Source organism: Phyllostomus hastatus, unplaced genomic scaffold, assembly GCF_019186645.2.
Source record: "Phyllostomus hastatus isolate PE091 unplaced genomic scaffold, TTU_PhHast_1.1 phas_contig_41, whole genome shotgun sequence".
Lineage (NCBI taxonomy): Eukaryota > Metazoa > Chordata > Mammalia > Chiroptera > Phyllostomidae > Phyllostomus > Phyllostomus hastatus.
The window spans coordinates 10,808,180-10,830,795 of record NW_025333876.1 but is presented as its reverse complement, the minus strand read 5'-3'; positions in this window follow the sequence as shown (position 1 = coordinate 10,830,795).

Genomic DNA, 22,616 nt, shown 5'->3' with positions numbered 1-22,616 from the left:
AGAAACTCACAATATCTTTAATTTGTACTATTATTAAAAGATTTCCAATCAATAAAATTATACAACTCATTATAACTATGCAATTTGAGATAATCTGAAATTTGATCACTGACTAGACTATTATTACATTGCATTAAAGTATATTTTGCATTTGCATGTCATTAGGTCATTATAATCAAGAAATTTCTCTTTACACAAGTGCATAAAAGCATATACCATATTCATGGATTGGAAGAATTAACATCATTAAAATGTCCATATAACCCACAGCAATTTATAGATTCAATGCAATCCCTATTAAAATACTAATGACATATTTTGCAGACATACAAAAAACATTTCAAAAATTTATATGAAATCATAAAATGACCCCAAAGAGCCATAGCAATTTTGAAAAAGAACAAAGTAGGAGGGATAACATAACTGATATAAAACTATGTTACAAGACCACTGCAATTAAAATAGCCTGGTACTGGCATAAGAACAGACACATAGACCAATGGAACAGAATAGAGAGCCCAGAAATAAACCCAAGCCTCAAAGGTCAATTAATATTGGACAAAGGGGGCTGAAATATAAAGTGGAGAAAAAATAGCCTCAACAAAATGGTGTTGGAACATCCAGGCAGCTACATACAAGAATATGAAACTTGATCACCAACTTACACCACACAGAAAAATAAATTCAAGGTAGATAAAAGTCATGACACCATAAAATTGTAAAGAAAAACATAGGCAGAAAAATCTCAGATATTCCACTCAGCAATATTTTCACTGATATGTCCCCTAGAGCAAGGGACATAAAGGAAAGAATAAACAAACGTTATCACACCAAAATTAAGAGCTTCTGTGTGGCTAAAGAACACAACCTTAAAATAAAATGAGAATCAAATGTATGGGAAAAGTATATTTGCAAATGATACCTTGGACAAGGGTTTGACCACCAAAATATATAAACGACTCACATGACTTTACTCTAGAAAGACAAACAGCCCAATTAAAAAATGGGTAAAGGACCTGAAGAGATGCTTCCCCAGAAGACATACAGAGGGCCCAGAGACTGATGGTCAGCATCACTAGCCATCACAGAGATGCGAATTAAAACCACAATGTGATACCACTTCACACCAGTGAGAATGGTCATCACAAACAAATAAAAAAAAAGTGGTGGAGAGGTTGTGGAGAAAAGGGAATCCTGGTGCATTGTTGGTGGGAATGCAGATTGGTGTAGCCACTGTAGAAAAAAGTGTGGAATTTCCTCAAAAAACAAAATGGAACTGCAAAAAGACCCAGAAATCCCACTGCTGAGTTTATACCCCAAGAATCTTGAAACACTAAGTCAGAAGAACCAATTCACCCAAATGTTCATAGCAGCATAATTTAAAATGTCAATTGCTAGAAGCAACCTAAGTGCCCTTCAATAAATGATTGGATCAAAAAACTGTGGTACAGTCGTCTCAGTTTTCTCACCACAGCTGCTCCAACCACAGCTGCCCCAACCACAGCCATCCCCACCTCCCACACTTGACCCTACCCACTTTGGTTTTGCCCATGTGTTCTTTATAGATGTTTCTGAAAACGCTTCCCCCATTTTCCCCCATTATCCCCTTCCACATTCCCTCTGGTTACTCTCAGTTTGTTTTTTATTTCAATGTCTCTATTTATATTCTGTTTTCTTGTTTTCTTGATTAGGTTCCACTTACAAGTGAGATCTTATGACATTTGTCTTTTATCACTTAGTTTATTTCACTTACCTTAATGCTCTCCAGTTCCATCCACACTGTCACAAAAGGCAGGAGCTCCTTCTCTCTTTCTGCTCTGTAGCATTCTATCATGTAAATTTACCATAATTTCTTTTTTTAATTTTTTAAAGACTTTATTTTTAGAGAGGGAAGGGAGGGAGAGACAGACAGACAGACAGACAGACAGATAGACATCAATGTGCGGTTGCTGGGGGCTGTGGCCTGCAACCCAGGCATGTGCCCTGACTGGGAATTGAACCTGCGATGCTTTGGTTTGCAGTCTGCGCTCAATTCACTGAGCTATGCCAGCTAGGGCAATTTGTCATAATTTCTTGATCCATTCTTTTACTGATGGCACTTAGGTTGCATCCATCACTTGGCTATTGTAAATTGTGGTGCCACGAACATTGGGGTGCATAGGTACTTTTGGATTGGTGTTTCAGCTTTCATAGGGTATAAGCCCAGCAGTTACATTGCTGGGTCAAAAAGAAGTTCCACTTTTAGTATTCTGAGGAAATTCTATACTGTTTTCCTATTGGATGCAACATCTGCATTCCCAACAACAGAGCCCTAGGGTTCCCTTTTTTCCACATCTTCTCCAACACTTGTTTGTTGATTTGTTTATGACGGTCATTCTTACGAGTGTGAAGTGTTATCTTCTTGTAGTTTTAAAGTGCATCTCTCTGATGGCTAGAGATACTGAGTATCTTTTCAAATGTCTCTGGGCCCTCTCTATGTCCTCCTTGGAGAAGTGTCTGTTCAAGTCCTTTGCCCATTATTTAACTGGATTGCTTGTCTTCTTAGAGTGGAGTCCTTTGAGTTCTTTATATATTTTGGAGATCAAACCCTTGTCTGAGGTATCATTCACAAATATGTTTTCCCATATGGTTGGCCCTCCTTTCATTTTAATGCTGTTTTCTTTAGCCATGCAGAAACTTTTAATTTTGATGAGAATCTATTTTTTTATTTTTTCCTTTATGCCCCTTGCTCTAGGGGACATCAAGTGAAAATATTGCTGTGTGGAATATCTGAGATTTTCCTGCCTATGGTCTTCTCTTGGACTTTTATGATGTCACAACTTATATCTAAGTCTTTTATCCACCTCAAATTTATTTTTGTGTGTGGTGTAAGTTGGTGATCAAGTTTCATTTTTTTGCATGCAGCTGTCCAGCTCTCCCAACACCATTTGTTGAAGAGGCTATTTATACTCCATAATATGTTGCTGCTCCCTTTGTCAAATTTTAATTCACCATAGAGACTTGGGTTTATATTTGGTCTCTCTGTTTTGTTCCATTGGCCCATGTGTTTGTTCTTATGCCAGTACCAGGCTGTTTTGATTACAGTGGCCTTGTGATACTGTTTGGTATCAGGTATTGTTACCAAAATGATCCCTCCCATTTTGTTCTTCTTTCTCAAAATTGCTGCAGCTATTCAGGGTTGTTTATGGTTCTGTATAAAGTTTTGAAGTGTTTGGTCTATATCTGTGAAATATGCCATTGGTACTTGAATAGGCATTGTATTGAATGTGTAAATTGCTTTGGGTAGTATGGACATTTTGATGATGTTAATTCTTCCAGTCTATGAACATGATATATGCTTCCATTTGTTTGTGTATTCCTTAATTTCTTTCTTCAGTATTGTGTAGTTTTCTGAGTATAGGTCTTTTACCTGCTTGGTTCAGTTTATTCTTAGGTATTTTATTTTTCTTGTTGCTATATCAAAGGGGATTTTTTCCCTGAATTTTCTTTCTGATAGTTCCTTTTTGGTACACAAATAAGCCTCTGATTTCTGAATATAGACTTTGTATCCCACTGTTTTGCCAAATTCACTGATTAGATAGATTAGTTTTTTGGTGGAATGTATAGGATTTTCTATGTACACTATCATCATCTGCAAACAATGACAATTTTGCTTCCTCTTTTCCAATTTGGATGCTTTTTATTTTTTTTTCTTGTCTGTTTCTGTGGCTAGGACTTCCCATACTATGTTGAATAGAAGTGGTGAAACAGACAAACCTGTCTTGTTCCTGATATTAGTGGAAAAGATTTTATTTTTTGCACATTGAGAATGATGTTGGCTGGGGATCTCTCTTATTTGGCCTTTACTGTAGTGAGGTATGCTTTCTCTGTTACTACTTTGCTGAGTGTTTTTGTCATAAATGGGTGCTGTGCCTTATCACATACCTTTTCTACATCTATTGATATGATCATGTGATTTTTGTTTCCCTTTGCTTATGCAATGTATTATGATAATTGATTTGGGACTATTGTAACATACTTTCATCCCTGGGATAAATCCCACTTGATCATGGCTTATGATCTTTTTAATGTATTGCTGGATGCTTTTTGCAAATATTTTGTTGAGGATTAACCTCTATGTTCATCAGTGATATTGGCCTGTGGTTTTCTTTTTTGTTTGTCTTTGTATGGTTTTGGCTTTAGTATGATGCTGGCTTCATTGAAAGGGTTTGGGTGTCTTCTGTCTTCTTGGAGTTTATCAATAGTCTGTGAAGGATAGGGGTTAGCTTACTTAAATGTTTTGAAAATTCTCCTGTGCAACTGTGCTGTCCAGAGGTTTTTTGTGCTCTGAGTTTTTTGAGTACTGCTTTGATTTTGTCTGCTGTTTTTGGTCTATTCAGGTTTTCTCTTTCTTCTTTATTCAGTTTTGGAAGATTATATTTTTTAGAAATTTATCCATTTCATCTAGGATAGGTGCTATGCCAATTGTTTTGGCATATAGTTCTTCACAGTAATTTTTTACAATCCTTGGTTTCTGTGGTATCAGTTGTAATCTCTCCTCTTTCATTTCTGATTGTATTTATATGGGTCCTCTGTCTTGTTTTCTTGATGAGCCTGCTTAATGCTTGTCGATTTGGTTTATCTTATAAAAAATAGCTCCTAGATTTTTGATTCTTAGAATTGTTCTTTTATTCCCTATGTTGTTCAATTTTGTTCTGGCCTTGATTATTTCCTTCCTTCTACTTGTTCTGGGCTGTTTTTGTTGTTCCTCCAGTTATTTTAGATGTAGGGTTAGGTTGTTTATTTGAAGTGTTTCTATCTTTTTTAGGTAGACCTGTATCACTATAAACTTCCCTCTCAGGACTGTCATTGCTGTGTCCCATAAGTTTTGGGTTGTTGTGAGTTTATTTTCATTTGTTCCCAGAAACTTTATGATTTCTTCCTTGATCTCATTGTTAACCCATTCTTTGTTTAATAGAATGTTACTCAATCTCCATGAGTTTGATTGTTTTTGGGTTTTTCCTTGAGGGTGGTTTCTAGTTTCAGTCCCTTGTGGTCAGAGAAAATGCTTGATATGATTTCAATTTTCTTGAATTTATTGAGACTTGTTTTGTGTCCTATCATGTGGTCTATCTTTGAAAACGTTTTATGTGCATTTGAAAACAATGTGTGTGTTTTCTTCTTTGGAATGAAAGCCTCTCTGTATATATCAGTTACGTCCATTTGATCTTGGACATTGTTTAAAGCCGCAATATCTTTGTTGATATTTTGTTTGAAAGATCTATCCATTTTTGAGAGTGGTGTGTTAAAATCCCCTAGTATAACAGCATTGATGTCTATATCTTTCTTGAAGTCCTCCAAGATTTTCCTTAAATATATATGGGTGCTCCTATGTTGGGTGCATATATATTTATAATGTTTATGTCTTCTTGGTGGATTCTTCCCTTGAGTATTATGAAGTGCTCTTCTGGGTCTCTATTTATGGCCCTTGTTTTGAAGTCCACTTTGTTTGATATATGTATTGCTACCCCAGCTTTTTTTTTTTCCTATTTAATTGGAATATTTTTTTCCAGCCCTTCACTTTCAGTCTGTGTTTGTCTTTTATTCTAAGATGGGTCTCTTGTAGGCAGTGTTTGTGTGGGTCATGTTTTCCTACCCATTCAGGATTGCTGTGACTTTTTATTGGAGGATTTAATCCATTTACATTTAAGGGTATAATTGATAGGTACTTATTCATTGCCATTGTACTTCCTTTGTACCTTTGTTCCTCTTTCTCTCACTCTTTTACTTCCTTTTCTAAAGGAAGTACCTGTAGCATATCTTGCAGTGCTGTTTTGACTGAGATATATTCTTTCAGCTTTCTTTTGTCTGGGAAAGTACTTATTTCCCCTTCCATTATAATTGAGAGCCTTACTGGATAGATTAGTCTCAGTTGCAAGCCTTTGCTTTTAATTACTTGAATTATTTCTTACAATTCCCTTTTGGCTTGTAGCATTTTCATTGAGAAGTCAGCTGCTAGCCTTATTGGGGCTCCCTTGTGTGTTATTTCCTGTTTCTCCCTTGGTGCCTTTAAGATTCTCTCTTTGCCTTGGAATTTTGATGTTCAAATTATAACGTGTGTTGGCATGGGCCCTTTGAGTTCCTCTTGCTTGGGAACCTCTGCACTTCCTACATTTGTGCGACTTTTTCTCTCATCAAATTAGGGAAGTTTTCCATCATTAGTTTTTCAAACAGGTTTTCTATCCCTTGCTTTTCTTCTTCTCTTTCTGGTATCCCTATTATATGGATATTATTACATTCATGCTGTCCTGGAGTTCCCTTAACACCTCTTCATTCTTTCTGAGTCTTCTTTCTTTTTCTTCCTCTTTCTACCTTGTTTTCTACCTTGTCCTCCACCTCACTGATTCAGTCATCAACTTCATCTAGCCTGTTTTTCATGCTTTCTACTGTGTTCTTCAGTTCAGAAATTGTTTTTCATTTCCTCTTTGCGCTTGTTGATAGTTTATATTTACTTTTTCATGGTGATATAGTTTCAGTGAGTTCATCATAGTTTCCCTATAGTTTTTGGTAATTCTCAATGAGCCTATTCAACTTCCTTATAACCATTGCTTTGAACTCCATATCTGATGGTTGACTTGCCTCTATTTCATTTAGCATTCTTTCAGAGGCTTCCTCCTTTCATTTCATTTGGGGTTTGTTTTTTTGTCTTCCCAGTGTTTTTGAGACTCTTCTTGTTAGCCTGTGCTTCTTAAATTGATCTATTTTGACTCCCTGAGTTTGTAGTGTGAAGTTCTGTGGTTGGAGACCTATGAGATTCAGTGGTGCAGTCTCCTTGATGTCCTGAACTTGCTGCTCTTCAGATTTTGTTTATGTTGGCTCTTTGGGTGTATTTTCCTTTTGATTGTTGTTGGGTCATTCTTTTGTGAGTCTTCCCTGTAGCTGCTTGACTGAGATGCATGTCTTGTATGCTTTTGTGCAGGTGCAGACAGGTTGTGCCAAAGCAGGTTATTCTGTCTGTCTGAGGTTATAAGGCTTCTCTCTGTATATAGTTCAGTTGTTCGTTCTGAGTAATTTTTCTGTAATTTAGTTGTAATTCCTTATTGGTCCTTGGAGGAGGTAAGTATGGCTTTTACTCACTCCTCTGCCATCTTTCTGCCTTCTGTTTCTTTTATCAGAGATCTGTAGTTTTCAGTGTACTGTGTTTCACTGCCTTGGTTGAATTTATTGCTGAATGTCTTATTCCTTTTATTCTCTTGTGAATAGTATTCCTTGTTTTTTTCAGATATTTTTTGTTAGTATATAGAAATGCAACAGATTTTTGTATGTTGATTTTTATTTTGCAACTTTACTAAATTTGTTGATTAGTTCTGGCAGATTTTTGTGGAGTCTTTAGAATTTTCTTTATGTAAGATTATATAATCTGTAAACAAAGACAAATTTTCATTTCTCTCTCTAATTTGGATGCTTTCAAATATTTTCTTGGTTAATTTCTTTCACTAGAACTATGTTGAATGGTAGTGGTGAGAGTGGGCAGGCACCCTTGTGTGGTTCCTGATCTTAGAGGAATAACTTTCAACCCTTCAGCTTTAAATATGATGCTGGCTCTGGTTTTGTCATATATCGCCTTTATTATGTTAACAAAATATTGCTATTTTTTCTTTTGCTCATTTTGGGTCATTTTTTATTATGAAAGATTGTTGTATTTGTCAAATTTTTTTGCATCTATTGAGATAATAGTTCTTACTCTTTTATTTTGTTAATGTGGTATACCACTAACACATTTATTGATTTGCATAAATTGCACCATCCTTTCATCCCACATATAAACCTACCTGGTCAGTCATCCATTTTATGCATTGCTGAATTTGGTATTTTAAATATTTTGTTGAGATATTTTGCATCAGTATTTTGGGGGATATTATTTTGCAATTTTGTTTTCTGATACACTTGTTATCTGCCTGTGATATCTGAGCAATTCTGACCTCATTAAATGAGTTTGAGAGAGTACTTACTACTTAAGTTTTTTTGGAAGACTTTGAGAAGGATTGATATTAATATTTTTTATATGTTTGGTAAAATTAACCTAAGAAAATATTGATTGGGAAGATTTTGATTACTGATTAAATCTTCTTACTCATGATTGGTCTATTCAGGTTTTCTGTTTATTGTGATTTACTCTTGGTAGTTTGTATGTCTCTAGGTATTTATACATTTATTGTGGGTTATCCAGTTTGTTGGTTTATAATTGTTCATAGTGGTCTCTCATGATGCCTTGTATTACTGTTGTATAAATTATAATGTCTCCACTTTCATTTCTGATTTTCTTTATTTAGTCTTCCCTTTTTCTTGAATTATTCTAGTTTAAATGTGTCATTGATCATCTTTTCAAAATGCCAGCTCTTTCTTTCATTCACTTTTTCTATTTTTCTTCTTGTCTTTATTTCATGGATTTCTGCCATATATGAACTTTGTTGTTTTATTCCTTTGTTGTTTTATAACTTTTGGTTTGTTTGTTTTGCTCTTGCTAGTTTTTAATTTATTTTATCCTATTGATTATGCTATTACAGTTGTCCCATTTTCCCCCTTCATTCTCCTCAACCCTGCACATGCCCTCCCACCCACATTCCCCTGCTTTATGTCCATGTGTCATACATCTAAGTTCTTTGGCTTCCACTTTTCCCATACTATTCTTACCCTCTCCCTGTCTATTTTTTACCTACAATGTATGCCACTTATTTTCTATAACTTTACCCCATCTCTCCCCCTCCCACTTCCCAGTTGATAACCCTTCAGGTAATCTCAATTTCTGTGGTTCTGTTCCTGTTCTAGTTGTTTGCTTAGCTTGTTTTTGTTTTAGGTGTGGTTGTCAATAATTGTGAGTTTGCTGTCACTTTACTGTACACATTTTTTTATCTTCTTTTTTTTGGATAAGTCCATTTAACATTTCATATTGTAAGGGCTTGTTGATGGTAAACTCCTTTAACTTGACCTTATCTGAGAAGCACTTTATATGCCCTTCCATTCTAAATGAAAGCTTTGCTGGATAGACCAATCTTGCTCTTTCCAACCAATTCTCAGGGAATGTAGGTCCTTGCCTTTCATGACTTCAAATACTTCTTTCTATCACCTTCTTGCCTGCAAGGTCTCTTTTGAGAAATCAGCTGACAGTCTGATGGGAACTCCTTTGTAGGTGACTGTCCCCTTATCTCTTGCTGCTTCTAGGATTTTCTCCTTAATTTTAATCTTGGGTAATATAATTCTGATGTACCTTGGTGTGTTCCTTCTTGGGTCCAACTTCTTTGGGATTCTCTGAGCTTCCTGTACTTCCTGGAAGTCTATTTCCTTTGCCAGATTGGGTAAGTTCTCCTTTATTATTTGTTCAAATAACTTTTCCACTTGTTGCTCTTACTCTTCCCCTTCTGTTACCCCTATAATTTGGCTGTTGGAACATTTAAAGATGTCCTGGAGTTTCCTAAGCCTATCTTCATTTTTTTTTGAATTCCTTTTTTTAAAAAAGATTTAATTTATTTATTTTTAGAGAGGGGGGGGAGAGAAACATCAATGTGCGCTTGCTGGGGGTTCTGGCCTGCAACCCAGGAATGTACCCTGGCTGGGAATCAAACCTGGGACACTTTGGTTCCCAGCCCGCGCTCAATCCACTGAGCTATGCCAGACAGGGTGCATTTTTTTTTTGAATTCTTGTTTCTTCATTCTTTTCTGATTGGATGTTTCTTTCTTCCTTCTGGTCCACTCCAGTGATTTAAGTCCCAGTTTCCTTCCCATCACTATTGGTTCCCTGTACATTTTCCTTTATTTCACTTAGCATAGCCTCCATTTTTTTCATCTAATTTGCAACCAGATTCAACCAATTCTGTGAGCATCCTGATTACCAGTGTTTTGAATTGTGCATCTGATGGGTTGGCTACCTCTTCATTGCTTAGTTGTGTTTTCTTCTGAAACTTTGATCTGTTCTTTCATTTGGGCCATTTTTTTTTCTTGGCATGCTGGTTATGTAGTGAGGGGTGGAGTCTTAGGTGTTCATCAGGGCAGGGTAACTGTCATTGCTAGGTTGTGATGGTATATATGGAAAAGGGGTCCGAGAGAAATCAATGCTGCTTGCTCTGCCCTTTGATAGATTTTATTCACTTTCCTCATTTCCCATAAGCAAATTGGGCCCCTGTGGTGCTGATTCCCATGTGGGTGGGTTTGTGTACATTCTACAACCCTGTGGGTCTCCAAAAAACTTTCCCACGAGGCAAAGAGTTCCCACTCCCCCTTTGTTTCACCTGGTTTGTCTACATGCGAATGTGTGACTGCCCGGTCCACTGCTGCCTTGCTGGCCAGCTGCAGCCTTATGCACCCTATTCCATAATCTACCTCCTCGCTGGGTCCACCAGCCATTGCCTTGTGCACCCCAGTTCACCAGCTGCTGCTTTGCCTGGTTGCCCAACTCTGCCTCTCCTACTGGTATGGATGAATGTGTCTTCTTTAACTCCTTGGTTGTGGGACTTCCATACAGTTCAATGTTCTGTCAGCTCTGTTTTTTGGTTTTAAGTTGTTGTTGTCCTTCTTTTGGTTCTGTGAGGAGGCACAGTGTGTTTACCTATGCCTCAATCTTGGCTGGAAGTCTCTTGTTAGTTTTTTGAGGTGTAAAGTTAGGTTGTTTAGTTGATATTTTTTCTTGTTTCTTGGTGTAGGTGTTTATGACTATTAATTTCCCTCTTCAAACTTCTTTTGCCACATCCCATAGGTTTTGATATATTGTGCTGCTATTGTTTCAAGATATTTATTTATATATTTTTTCTTGACCCATTTTTGTTCAGGAGCATGTTAATTTGTGAATTTTTCAGCTTTTCTTCTATTATTTTTAGTCTAATATTATCACAGTCAGAAAAAAAAGTTGTTATAATTTAATTCTTATTAATTTTGCTAAGATTTTATGGGACCTATTACATGATCTATTCTGAAGAATGCTTTGTGTGTGTGTGCCTGATGAGATGTGTTTCTGCTGCTGTTATTCATTTTGTTTAAAGGATTGATTCATTTTGTTTGTGGGGTATTAAAACTATCTACTATTATTGTATTGTGGTCTATTTCTCCCTTCAATTTTCTTAATATTTGCTTAACATTGGGGTGCATAGGTTCTTTTGGATTGGTATTTCAGGGCTCTAGGGTGTAATCCCAATAGTGGAATTGCTGGGTTAAAAGGCAGTTCCATTTTTAGTTTTCTGAGGAAATTCCATACCGTTTTCCACAGTGGCTGCACCAGTCATCATTCCTACCAATAGTGCACTAGGGTTCCCTTTTCTCTACATCCTCTCCAACACTTGTTTGTTGATTTGTTTATGGTGGCTGTTTTGATTGGTGTGAGGTGGTATCTCATTGTGGTTTTAATTTGCATCTCTATGATAGCTAGGGATGCCAAACATCTTTTCATGTGTCTCTGGGCTCTCTGTATGTCCTCCTCAGAGAAGTGTCTGTTCAAGTCTATTTCCCATTTTTAATTGTTTTTTTTTTGTCTTCCTGGAGTGGAGTTGTGTGAGTTCTTTATATATTTTGGAGATCAATCCCTTGGCAGCACAATTTACAATAGCCAAGTGCTGGAAGCAGCGTAAGTTCCCATCAGCAAATGAGTGGATCAAAAAACTATGGTACATTCACACAATGGAATTCTATGCAGCAGAGAGAAAGAAGGAGCTCCTACACTTTGGGACAGCATGGATAGAACTAGAGAGCATTATGCTAAGTGAAATAACCCAGGCAGTGAAAGACAAGTACTATATGATCTCACCTTTAACTGGAACGTAATCAACAAAAGAAAAAAACAAACAAAATATAACCAGAGTCATTGAAATTAAGAACAATATAACAATAGTCAGAGGGGAGGGGGGTGGGACAGTGGAGAGAAGGGTTTTCAGGAACTACTATAAAGGACACAGGGACCAAATCAAGGGGGAGGGTGGAAGCAAGGGAGGGAAGTGGGTTTGGAGGAGGTGGGGGGAGTGGTGGGGAGAAAATGCAGAGAACTGTATTTGAGCAATAATAAAATAATTTAAAGTAAAAAAATAAAAAAATTGCTTAACATATTTAAGTGTTCCAAAGTTAGGTGCATATATATGTATGATGGTCATAATTTTATTATGATATGACCCTTTATCATTATGTAATGGCCACTTTTTGTCTTTGGTTACCATGTTTGGCTTGAAATACTTCATATATAGTTAAATAGTATTTACCAAGGGAGTCAAGACTACTAACGGGGAAAGGATAGTCTTTTCAGTAAATTTTGTTAAGAAAAGTAAATAAGCTTGTGTAGAAGAATAAAGTTCTACTTGTATCTTACACTATTTTTATTTTTAAGGTAGATATTCATTATGCTATTACAGTTGTCCTATTTTTTCCACTTTATCCCTGTCAACTGGTACTCCCATTCCCTCCAGCATTCCTCCCCCTCAGTTCATGTCCATGGGTTGCACATATAAGTCCTTTGGCTGTTAGATTTCTTATGTTATTCTTAACCTCCCCCTGTCTATTTTGTATTTACCAATTATACTTTTATTCCCTGTAACTTTTCCCCCATTCTTTCCCTTCCCCCTCTCTGCTGATGACCCTCCATTTTTGTTATCCTGTTCTTGTTCTAATTGTTTCCTCAATTTGTTTTTGTATGGTTTTTTTTGGGGGGGGGGGTTCAGTAGTTGATAGTTGTGAGTTTGTTGTCATTTTATTGTTCATATTTTTTATCTTCTTTTTCTTAGAAAAGCCTCTTTAACATTTCATGCAATAATGGCTTGGTGATGATGAAATCCTTTATCTTGACCTCATCTGGGAAGCACTTTATCTGCCCTTCCATTCTAAATGAAAGCTTTGCTGGACTGAGCAATCTTGGATGTAGGTCCTTGCCTTTCATGACTTCAAATACTTCATTCCAGTTCCTTCTTGCCTGCAAGGTTTCTTCTGAGAAATCAGCTGATAGACTTATGGGAACTCCTTTGTAGGTAACTGCTCCCTTATCTCTTATTGCTTTTAGGATTTTCTCTTTATCTTTAATGTTGGGTAACTTAATGATGATGTGTCTTGGTGTATTCCTCTTTAGGTTCAACTTCTTTGGGGCTCTATGGGCTTCCTGGACTTCTTAGAAGTATATTTCCTTTGCCAGATTGGGGAAGCCTTCTTTCATTATTTGTTCAAATAAGTTTTCAATTTCTTGCTGTTGTTCTTCTTCTGACACCCATAAATTTTGGATATTGGAACATTTCAGGTTGTCCCAGAGTTTTGTAAGACTCTCTTCACTTTTTAAAATTCTTATTTCTTCATTCTGTTATGGTTGAATGTTTATTTTTTTCTTTTCCTCCAAACTGTTGCTTTGAGTCCTGGTTTTCTTCTTGTCACTGTTGGTTCCCTGAATATTTTGCTTTATTTCGTTTTTATCTTTCATTTGCTCTTTCATTTTTTGACCAAGCTCAATCAGATCTGTGAGCATTTCGATTACCAGGGCTTTAAATTCTCCCTCAGGTAGGTTGGCTATGTCTTCATCATTTAGTTCTCTTTCTGAGGTTTTGCTCTGTTCTTTCATTTGGGCTGTATTTCTTTGTCTTGGCACACCTGATAAGCTGTAAGGGGGCAGGACCTTAGGTATTCACCTGGGCAGGGCAACCCTCTTTGCTGTGCTGTGAAGCTGCCTGTGGGGGAGGGGCCAGAGAAGGAACAATGCAGCTTCCTGCTCATCCCTATCACACTTTCTGATGGACTGTTGTGTGAGACTAGGAGTTTCTTCCACTGTAGCAACCACCGTAATCCACTGTCAACTGTGAGTCTCAGTTTCCAGCTAGCCCCTCCCACCTGGTCCACCGCCTCACTGCAGTTTTTCTCTGCCAGTCAGCCCACATGGTCCATTGCCTTACTGGTCTGGTTGTTCTGATTGATTTTTTCTTTAATTCCTTGGTGGTTGGAGTTCCATGCAGGTTGATTTTCTGGTGCTTCCAGTTGTTTATTGATTTTAGATTGGTTGTTATCCTCCTTTTGGTTGTGCAAGGAAGTGAAGGGTTTCTACCTTCACCTCCATCCTGGCCAGAATTCTCATTTTGCAATGTATAAATGAATCAAATCAACATGTTGCCTGTCTTAAACTTATACAGTGTTTTATGTCATTTCTGAATAAAGCTGAAAATATGAATAAAACAGAAGTATAGAGAATTCAAACATTGATTTTTCTTTGGTTTATAATAGGTCTTATATAAAAACACAAAATATTTGAATAGTACAACTAACTGACAGGCTTCATGTAAATTACTAAACTTTGTATATTAAAAATACAAATTCATTTCAAGAGAATTTAAACATTTATAGATACTTATCAATCATTACAATACAAAAACTGACAATAAATCTATAACCAAAAATATGTACATTTATTTTCTGACTGAAGTTTATAAAAAATTCATAAAAAGTAATAAGAAAAATTTATGTTCAACTATTGTGAAATTCAAAACATACAAAAACAGCAGTCAAACATCTGTTGGGTAAAAATATAAGTAAAATGATAGATTATTAAACATGGTTATTAATAACAAAGTATTAAAGTAAAAAAAGTTACATTCAGGAAGATTATGCTATGAAATGTTCCACTTTAAATATAAGGATAAAATGTATAACTGAAACATTTAGTGTGAAGTCAGATTAAAAAACACTAACATAAAACCAAGAAAATTAAAAGTAAGTTGATAATACATACAAAAAGAAATAAGTTAAAAAGGGATAATCATAATAAAATATGTTTGTGAATGAAAGAATACTTTCATTTTCATAAAGAAAGAACATAAAGCAGACAAGCAGCTGGAAAATTCATTGAATACAAATGCAAATTCAATGTAGACAAGCTGCTGGAAAATACATTACAAACAAATGAAAGTTCAAAAATAATTAGTGATGATGCCCCAGATAAAAATATTTTTGAAAAGGCACACATTACTATTGTATGCTAAATAGCAAAGTTTGTGTTGAAATGTTCACTTTTTAAAATAAAATTCTTGCCTTAATTTTACTTTTATTTTATATTTAATTGTTGTTCAATTATAGTTGTCCTCATTTACTCCCATTACTCTCCCATTTCCCACACTCAATCTTCCCACCCCAGTGTTGTCTTTGTCCATGGGTCCTTTATACATGTTCCTTGATGGGCCTGTATACATGTTCCTTGATGAACCTCCTCCTTCTTTCCCTGTTATCCCTCTCCCCTCTCTCCCCTCTTGTTAGTGTATTTGTTCTTCATTTGCATGTCTTTGGTTTTATTTTTAAATTTATTTTTATTGTTTGCACTCTGACAGATGTCCTCATTTTTTCCCCCTTTAACCTCCTACATGCAGCCCTTGCCGTACCTCTTTATTCAGTCATCACCACACTTTTGCCTGTCTCTATGGGTTATGTATATATTTTTTTGCTAATCTTTTCACCTTCTTTCATCCAACACCCCCTTCTCCTTCACCTCTGACAGCTGTCAGTCTGTTTCATGTATTCATGCCTCTGTTTCTATTTTGTTAGTTTATTTTGTTCATTAGATTCTGCATATAAGTGAGATCACATGGTATTTGTCTTTCACTGACTGGCTTATTTCACTTATCATAATAACCTCCAGTTCTATTTTTTTAAAAGATTTTATTTATTTATTTTTAGAGAGGGAAGGGAGGGGGAGAGAGAGAGAGAGAGAAATATCAATGTGCGGTTGCTGGGGGTCATGGCCCTGACTGGGAATGTACCCTGACTGGGTACAGGGTATGTTCCCTGACTGGGAATCGAACCTGCACCACTTTGGTTCGCAGCCTGCACTCAATCCACTGAGCTACGCCAGCCAGGGCCAGTTCTATTTTTTTAAACCAATGAACAACTGAATAAAATTTTTAAAAGTTTAGATCTACTAAATTTTCCAGGACCAGGATTTAGAAATACATTCCTCCACATATTAAGTAGCAGATCATCCAAGCTATGCAATTTATTATTTATTTTGAAGATCAATACATTTTAAAAATCAATAAATTAAATAAATTTATCTAAATTATTAACAAATACATACTATAAAAAGGCCACATGAAGACTCCTTTTTAAAAAATGTATGGGAAAATCTCACTTTTCTTTTTATCAAATATTACTCAAAGGAATGCAATATTCTAATCCTTGACAATAGTTACTTTACTTCTTTGTGGTTGATGAAGCACTGAATTAAGAAATACAGTTAAGTAAATAAAATTATTCTCATTTGTGGATAAAGATCTAAGTATCAAACGTTTTAAATAGTTTGCCTAATGGCCACATAGCTAATGAATTGCAGAACTGAAATATACATCTTTTGCATGTAAAGCTGCAAAACACTACTACATGCTTATCCATTAATATTAAAAACAGCCTAGGTAAAATATCAGCAAGTTAAATATATTCATATATGAGAAGAATTATCCACTGTGATCAAGAGTTATACCATAGCAATAAAGGATCAGCAATGCCTATTAATGAGTGCATAATAAATGTGTATCAGAAAATAAGACAAAGAAGAAACTATTTCAACATTAACTCTCTCTGAAAAAACCCCCAGCAAATCACACATAGTGATGAGATGTAATTGGAATCTCTATTAATCTACATATTTATAAATATACTACACAAGTAATCAACATTAGCTCTGGACATTTTGCAATAAATAAGACATGAAATAGAAAAATATATATAACTATTGCAAACTAGACCTTACCATTACTTGAAATTGTATAAATGTATCCTTAAAAATACAGAGTCAATTGTCTAAAAACCTAAAATTAAATGTGAATAATCAACAAAGTGAATAAATACTAGCACAAGCTAAAAATGTTTTTTTAAAAAATATATCATCCAGAATAAGTTTGATGATATAGGGATGGAAAAAGACTATAGTAGCAACTGAAAAGTAGAGCAAACAGAAAAATAAATAATATCCAAAAAGTTTTTTTGAATATCCCCAAAGACTTTGCTTTGAATATATGTGAAGAAAACCAGAAAAATTGCTAAAAAATTTAAAAATAAAATTAAGGATTAGAGAAATGTGCCATGTTCTTAAATGAGTAAATTAATTGTGTTAAAGATGTTAATTATTTCCAAATTAACTTAATGTTTTAATGCATTTATTAATCACGTGATAAAGAAAATAAAGTTTGTTATTAGAATGCTAAAATCATTTAGAAAAATATAGAATGACTCAGAAGAATAAGAATGTAAGCAGTTATTAGATATAAATGACATTTATATTTATTTATTTAAAAATATTTTTATTGTTTATTTGATTGCAGTTGCCCCATTTTTTCCCTTTTGCTCCCTCTTACCCAGCCTAACCCTTTTGCCCACAGTCAATCCCCTCTCCATTGTCTATTCATGAATCATTCATACACGTTCTTTGATTAATTCCTTCCCCTTCTTACATTCCTCCCTCTATCCTCCCATTCTTCATCTATTGTTCTGGTCCATGTTTCCATGTTTCAAGTTCTATTTTTCTCATTAGTTTATTTTGTTCTTTAGATATCAGTTATAACTTAGGTCATATGGTATTTGTTTATCACCAACTGGCTTACTTCATGTTGCATAATAGTCTCCAGTACCATCTGTGCTGTCACAAAAGGTAGGACTTCTTTTTTTCTGCTTCATAGTATTCCATTGTGTAAATGTACCACAAATTTTTAATCCACTCATCTACTGACAGACACTTGGACTGTTTCTAACATATAGCTATTGTAAATTTTGCTGTTATGAATATTGGGGTGTGTAAATTCTTTTGAATTGGTGTTTCCGGATTGTTAGGGTATATTCCCAGCAGTAGAATTGCTGGGTCATAAGGCATTCCACTTTTAATTTTTTGAGGAAATTTCATACTGTTTTCCACAGTGGATGCACCAGTCTGCATTCCCACAAAGAGTGGACTAGAGTTGCATTATCTCCACATCCTTGCCAGCACTTTTTTGTTGATTTATTGATAGCCATTCAGACCGGTGTAAAGTGGTATCTCATTGTGGTTTTAATTTGCATCTCTCTGATGGCTAGTACTATTGAGCCTTTTTTCACATGTCTATAGGCCATTTGTATGTCCTCCTTGGAGAAGTGTCTATTCAGGTCCTTTGCCGATTTAACATTGGATTGCTTGTCTTCCTGGTGTTGAGTCATATGATTTCTTTACGTATTTTGGAGGTTAAACCTTTGTCCCACGTACCATTTGCAAATATGTTCCCCTGTACAGTCCATTCTCTTTTCATTTTGATGATGATTTCTGTAGCTGTCCAGAAACTTCTTAATTGGGTGTAGTCCCATTTATTTTTCCTTCATTACCCTTGCCATAGCAGATATATTGGCAAAAATGATACTGTGTGGGATGTCTGAAATTTTGCTGCTCATGTTTTCCACTAGGACTTTTATGGTATCATGACTCATATTTAAATACTTTATTCATATTGAATTTATTCTGGCCTACAGTGTAAGTTTTTGGTCTAGATTCTTTTTTGTTTTTTTGCACGTACCTGTTCAGTTATCCCAACACCACTTATTGAGAGACTGTTTTTACTCCATTGTATGTTCATGCCCTGTTTGTGAAATGTTAATTGACCATAGAGACATGGGCTTATTTCTGGGCTCTCTGTTCTGTACCATTGATCTATGTGCCTATTATGCCAGTATCAGACTGTCTTGATTACAATGACCTGGTAGCACTGAATATGACATATTGTAATCTCTCCAACTTTGTACTTTCTCAGGATTGCTTAGGCTAGTCAGGGTCTTTTTTGGTTCCATATAAATTTTTGGAATATTTGTTCTAGATCTGTGAAATATACCATTGGTATTTTATTAGGAATTGCATTGAATCTATAGATTTCTTTGGGTAGAATGGACATTTTGATGATGTTAATTCTTCCAATCCATTAACATGGTATATGTTTTCATTTATTTGTATTTTTCAATATTTTCTTCAGTGTTGTATAGTTTCCAAGTATAGGTCTTTAACATCCTGTTTAAATTTATTCATAGGTACTTTATTTTTCTTGTTGCTATAATAAATGGGATTTTTTTCTTATTAAACTTTGTAGTTCTGTCACTGGCTACAACAGACAGAAGAAAAGAAGCATGAGTCAATCTCTCTGGCACTCTGTCTCTCTCCATGTATGCATCTGTGTAACAAAGAAAACATACCGAACCAAAGAGGATTGGATTGTTTAATTAATGGTGTTGGGAAGATCATCTAATTATTTGGAGAAACTAAATTTTTTTTTTATCTCACATCATATATCAAAACAGATTAAAATAAAAAACCTGAGTTAATAATGTATTGAAATATTATCATTAGTAGGGAAAATATCAACAAGTTACATTTAACACACTGAAGTCAAGAGATTAAAACTATAAGAGCTGAGAAAATAATTTGTTATATAAACACCAGATTTAATATATATTGTATTAATTGTTATAACACATAATGAATTATTTTATAAGCAAAAACTAAATCAAATAAGGTCAATTAACAAATTTTAGGATGAGGAAGATGGCAGCAATGTAGGAGGGAGCTGAGCCCACTTGCTTGTGTCCCTAAGTGAGATACCTAGCTGATCTTCCAAAGAACAGAGTGAACAGCCAACAGAATCCTAGCTGATATGAAGTTTGGAAGCCAAAGTATGCTGAGGATGCTTAAAAATGGGCAGTAAGGAGATTTTTTAGGGTGAAGGAAAGATCCAAGGGCCATGAGCAGGAGACCACGAATGCTACCCGAGTACTGGAGGATAGCCACCTGGCAGCTCCCTTCCCTCCCAGAACAGAGAAGTTTCAGATCTGCAGCAGCAGAGATGTGGATGCGTAAAGTCATTGGAGGAATAAAAAGGCAGTTAGTGATGCACAGCGGTGGTATACCTTGACTGGAGTGGCATTTGCTGGCTCGTACAGTACCAGAAAAATTGAGGAACTAGGTGACACTTTGTAGGGTAAATGGAGTCAGCCAGGCTCCCTCAGTCATATGTCTGGGCAGCTAAGATAAGCAGCATTCCCATAGCCTTGAATGGGCCTGCATGCTCAGAAGCATGCTTTGTTATACAATATCTTGGGACCCCATTGGCTTTGACATTTAGTATATAAGGGAGTTGGGACTTTCTAATGTGTGACATGAGGTTTGCAGTAGTGTGGGTCACCCCACCCTTGAATAAAGGCATGTCAGGCATTCCCACAGCTCTACAAATTGTTTTTTGTCTTTTGGAATCTTGAGTGAACTGGCCTGGCTTTGACAGGATGCAAGACAATTGGCACCATTGGCAGGATTCATCGCAGAATGGTATCAATGTGGAGAAGCCACTGGTCCCCTTGGAGGGGGCTTTGGAGCTGGAGTTGGGGGGGGATGGCTGGTCACTGGTATGTGGTATCCCATGGTGAGTCTTCTGGCAGTGTTGGCTACCCCCTCCCCCAGAATTGGCCCAATGTTGGTAGCACACCCCACATGGTAGAGAAGGCCCTATGGGTGGTAGGGAAGATCCTAAAGAAGCAAGCACCTGAGTGGTCATGGCAGCCTGTGTGCTGGGTATTTCTTTCAGTTTTGAGAACTGAGATGGTGACTGCTTTGCAACATGTGGAAGGTACGTGAACTTAGAGGCAGAGAGGAAGCCTCAGAGGCTAGAATTAGCACCTTAGAGGAAGATCTCCAAACAGTGGGGCACTGGTGGTCACCCTACCCAGTCACAGTGAACGATGCAGAAGAGGAGGGGAACTGCCACTTCCATACTACCGCCCCCTCCCCCACCCCACACAGTTCTAAAACACAGTTGCCAAGAGTAACTGGGTTGGAGGACTGTGGCCTGGGTTGGGTGTTCTGGTGGCGATGGTGCCAGAGGGCGGAAATCTTTGCACAGAAATCTCTGCTCCAAGCATGCTGATTGGAACAGAAGGTGGCCAAGGAGCACACAGCAGGGGCAGAAGCCACAGAGGCAGAAACAATGGCAGGGTATCTGAAGGGGAAGCAGCAGCAGTTTCGGGGGACTGTATCTTGAGCTCCCTCTGTCTCACAGTTAAAGAGCAACCCCATGTGGTTGTGAGCTGAACATTTCCTGCTGCCCCAGAAGAAGAAGGTGGTAAGGAAAAACCTGAGGATGTGCCCTGAGAGGCCTGCCCTGTGCATCTGGAGGACCACCTGGCTGTGCCAACTTCCCAAGGAGAGGGAGGAAATATCCTCTGGACATTTGAATAGGTGAAAGGGCCGAGAAACTTGTGTACAGGGGATGGACAGGAACTGGAATAGGTGAAGGCTGTGTGGCTTTCCCTGGGTATTGGGTGAATGCCCCTCATGATTGTACTTTTATGTGTCCCCCATTCCTAAGTATATCCTGAGCATTAATGTGCTCCATGAATTGTGGCTGCAAATCACTGTGAGGTAGCTCCAAATGTTTTGGGCCTGCTTGGCTACTGAAGAGAGTTTGTGCCCCACCTCACTCAGGTTGTTCATCCCCTGTAAGCTTTGGTTAAAAAAAAGGGAGCGAGTGGGACTGGACCCTGACCTTGGAGCAAGCATTGCAAGCAGCGAAGCACATAATTAAATGCATTCAAGCCTTGCATCCTCCGGATCCTGCTAGACCTTGTAAGCTATATGTGCATGTGACACAAGCAGGTTTTGGATGGGACCTATGGCAGCAATTAGAGCAGCTATGTCAATTGCTGGGATTCTGGTCCCTATTACGGAAGGGATCAGAGGTCCAATACTCCCTGACTGAAAAACAACTGGCTGCAGTGTATGCTGCCCTGTTGGCCATGGAAGCTATAATAGGAACTGCCCCCGTGACAGTGAGGACCACTTACTCTGTTGCCGGGTGGGTCCAAGACTGGATGGCAAAACCTCGCAGTGGGACAGCTCAGACATTCACACTGGCTAAGTGGGGGACTTATCTGTAGCAAAGAAGTACTCCATCAATTACCCACAATGGGCTGAATTTCAGGAAGTGTTGGGCCCTTATTGCTCATGTAGATAAAAAATCTACTGCTTCTGCCCCTATAGAAGAAATGAAGCTAGCCTGTTCCATGAAGGGCAGGCAACTATTCCCTCAGATTCATGGTATACTGATGGGTCCAGCAGGGGCCAACCTGCTGTGGCAATTCAACCAGAAGCAGACATGATCTGGTTAGCCTGTGGGCAGAACTGTGAGCTGTGTTGCTTGTGGCCACCAATGGAGCACCACCCTCTTTGCACAGATAGTTGGGTGGTGTATTGGGGGCTAACATTGTGGATTTCTACATGGCATGCAAATAAATGGATGGTTATTCATAGGCCATTTCAGGTGCAGGTTTTGTGACAAAACCACAGGAAATTGGGCAACCAGAAACACATCACTGTATATCATGTAATGGGACATGCACCCCTTGCCTTCCCTGGAAATGATGACGCTGACACTCTAGTCAAGGTGCAATGATTGTAAATGGTGCCTACTAGCCTGTCAGGAAGAGAAATAGACCAGTGGTTACACCATCACCTCTTGCATGTTGAACAGAGGACCATGTGGTATACTCTAAAAGCTTGGAGGTTACCTGTCACCTTAGCAGAGATACAGGAAGTTTGTAAGACCTGTGTTGTCGGCTCACAATAGCATCCTGGGAGGCCTGTGGGAAGGACG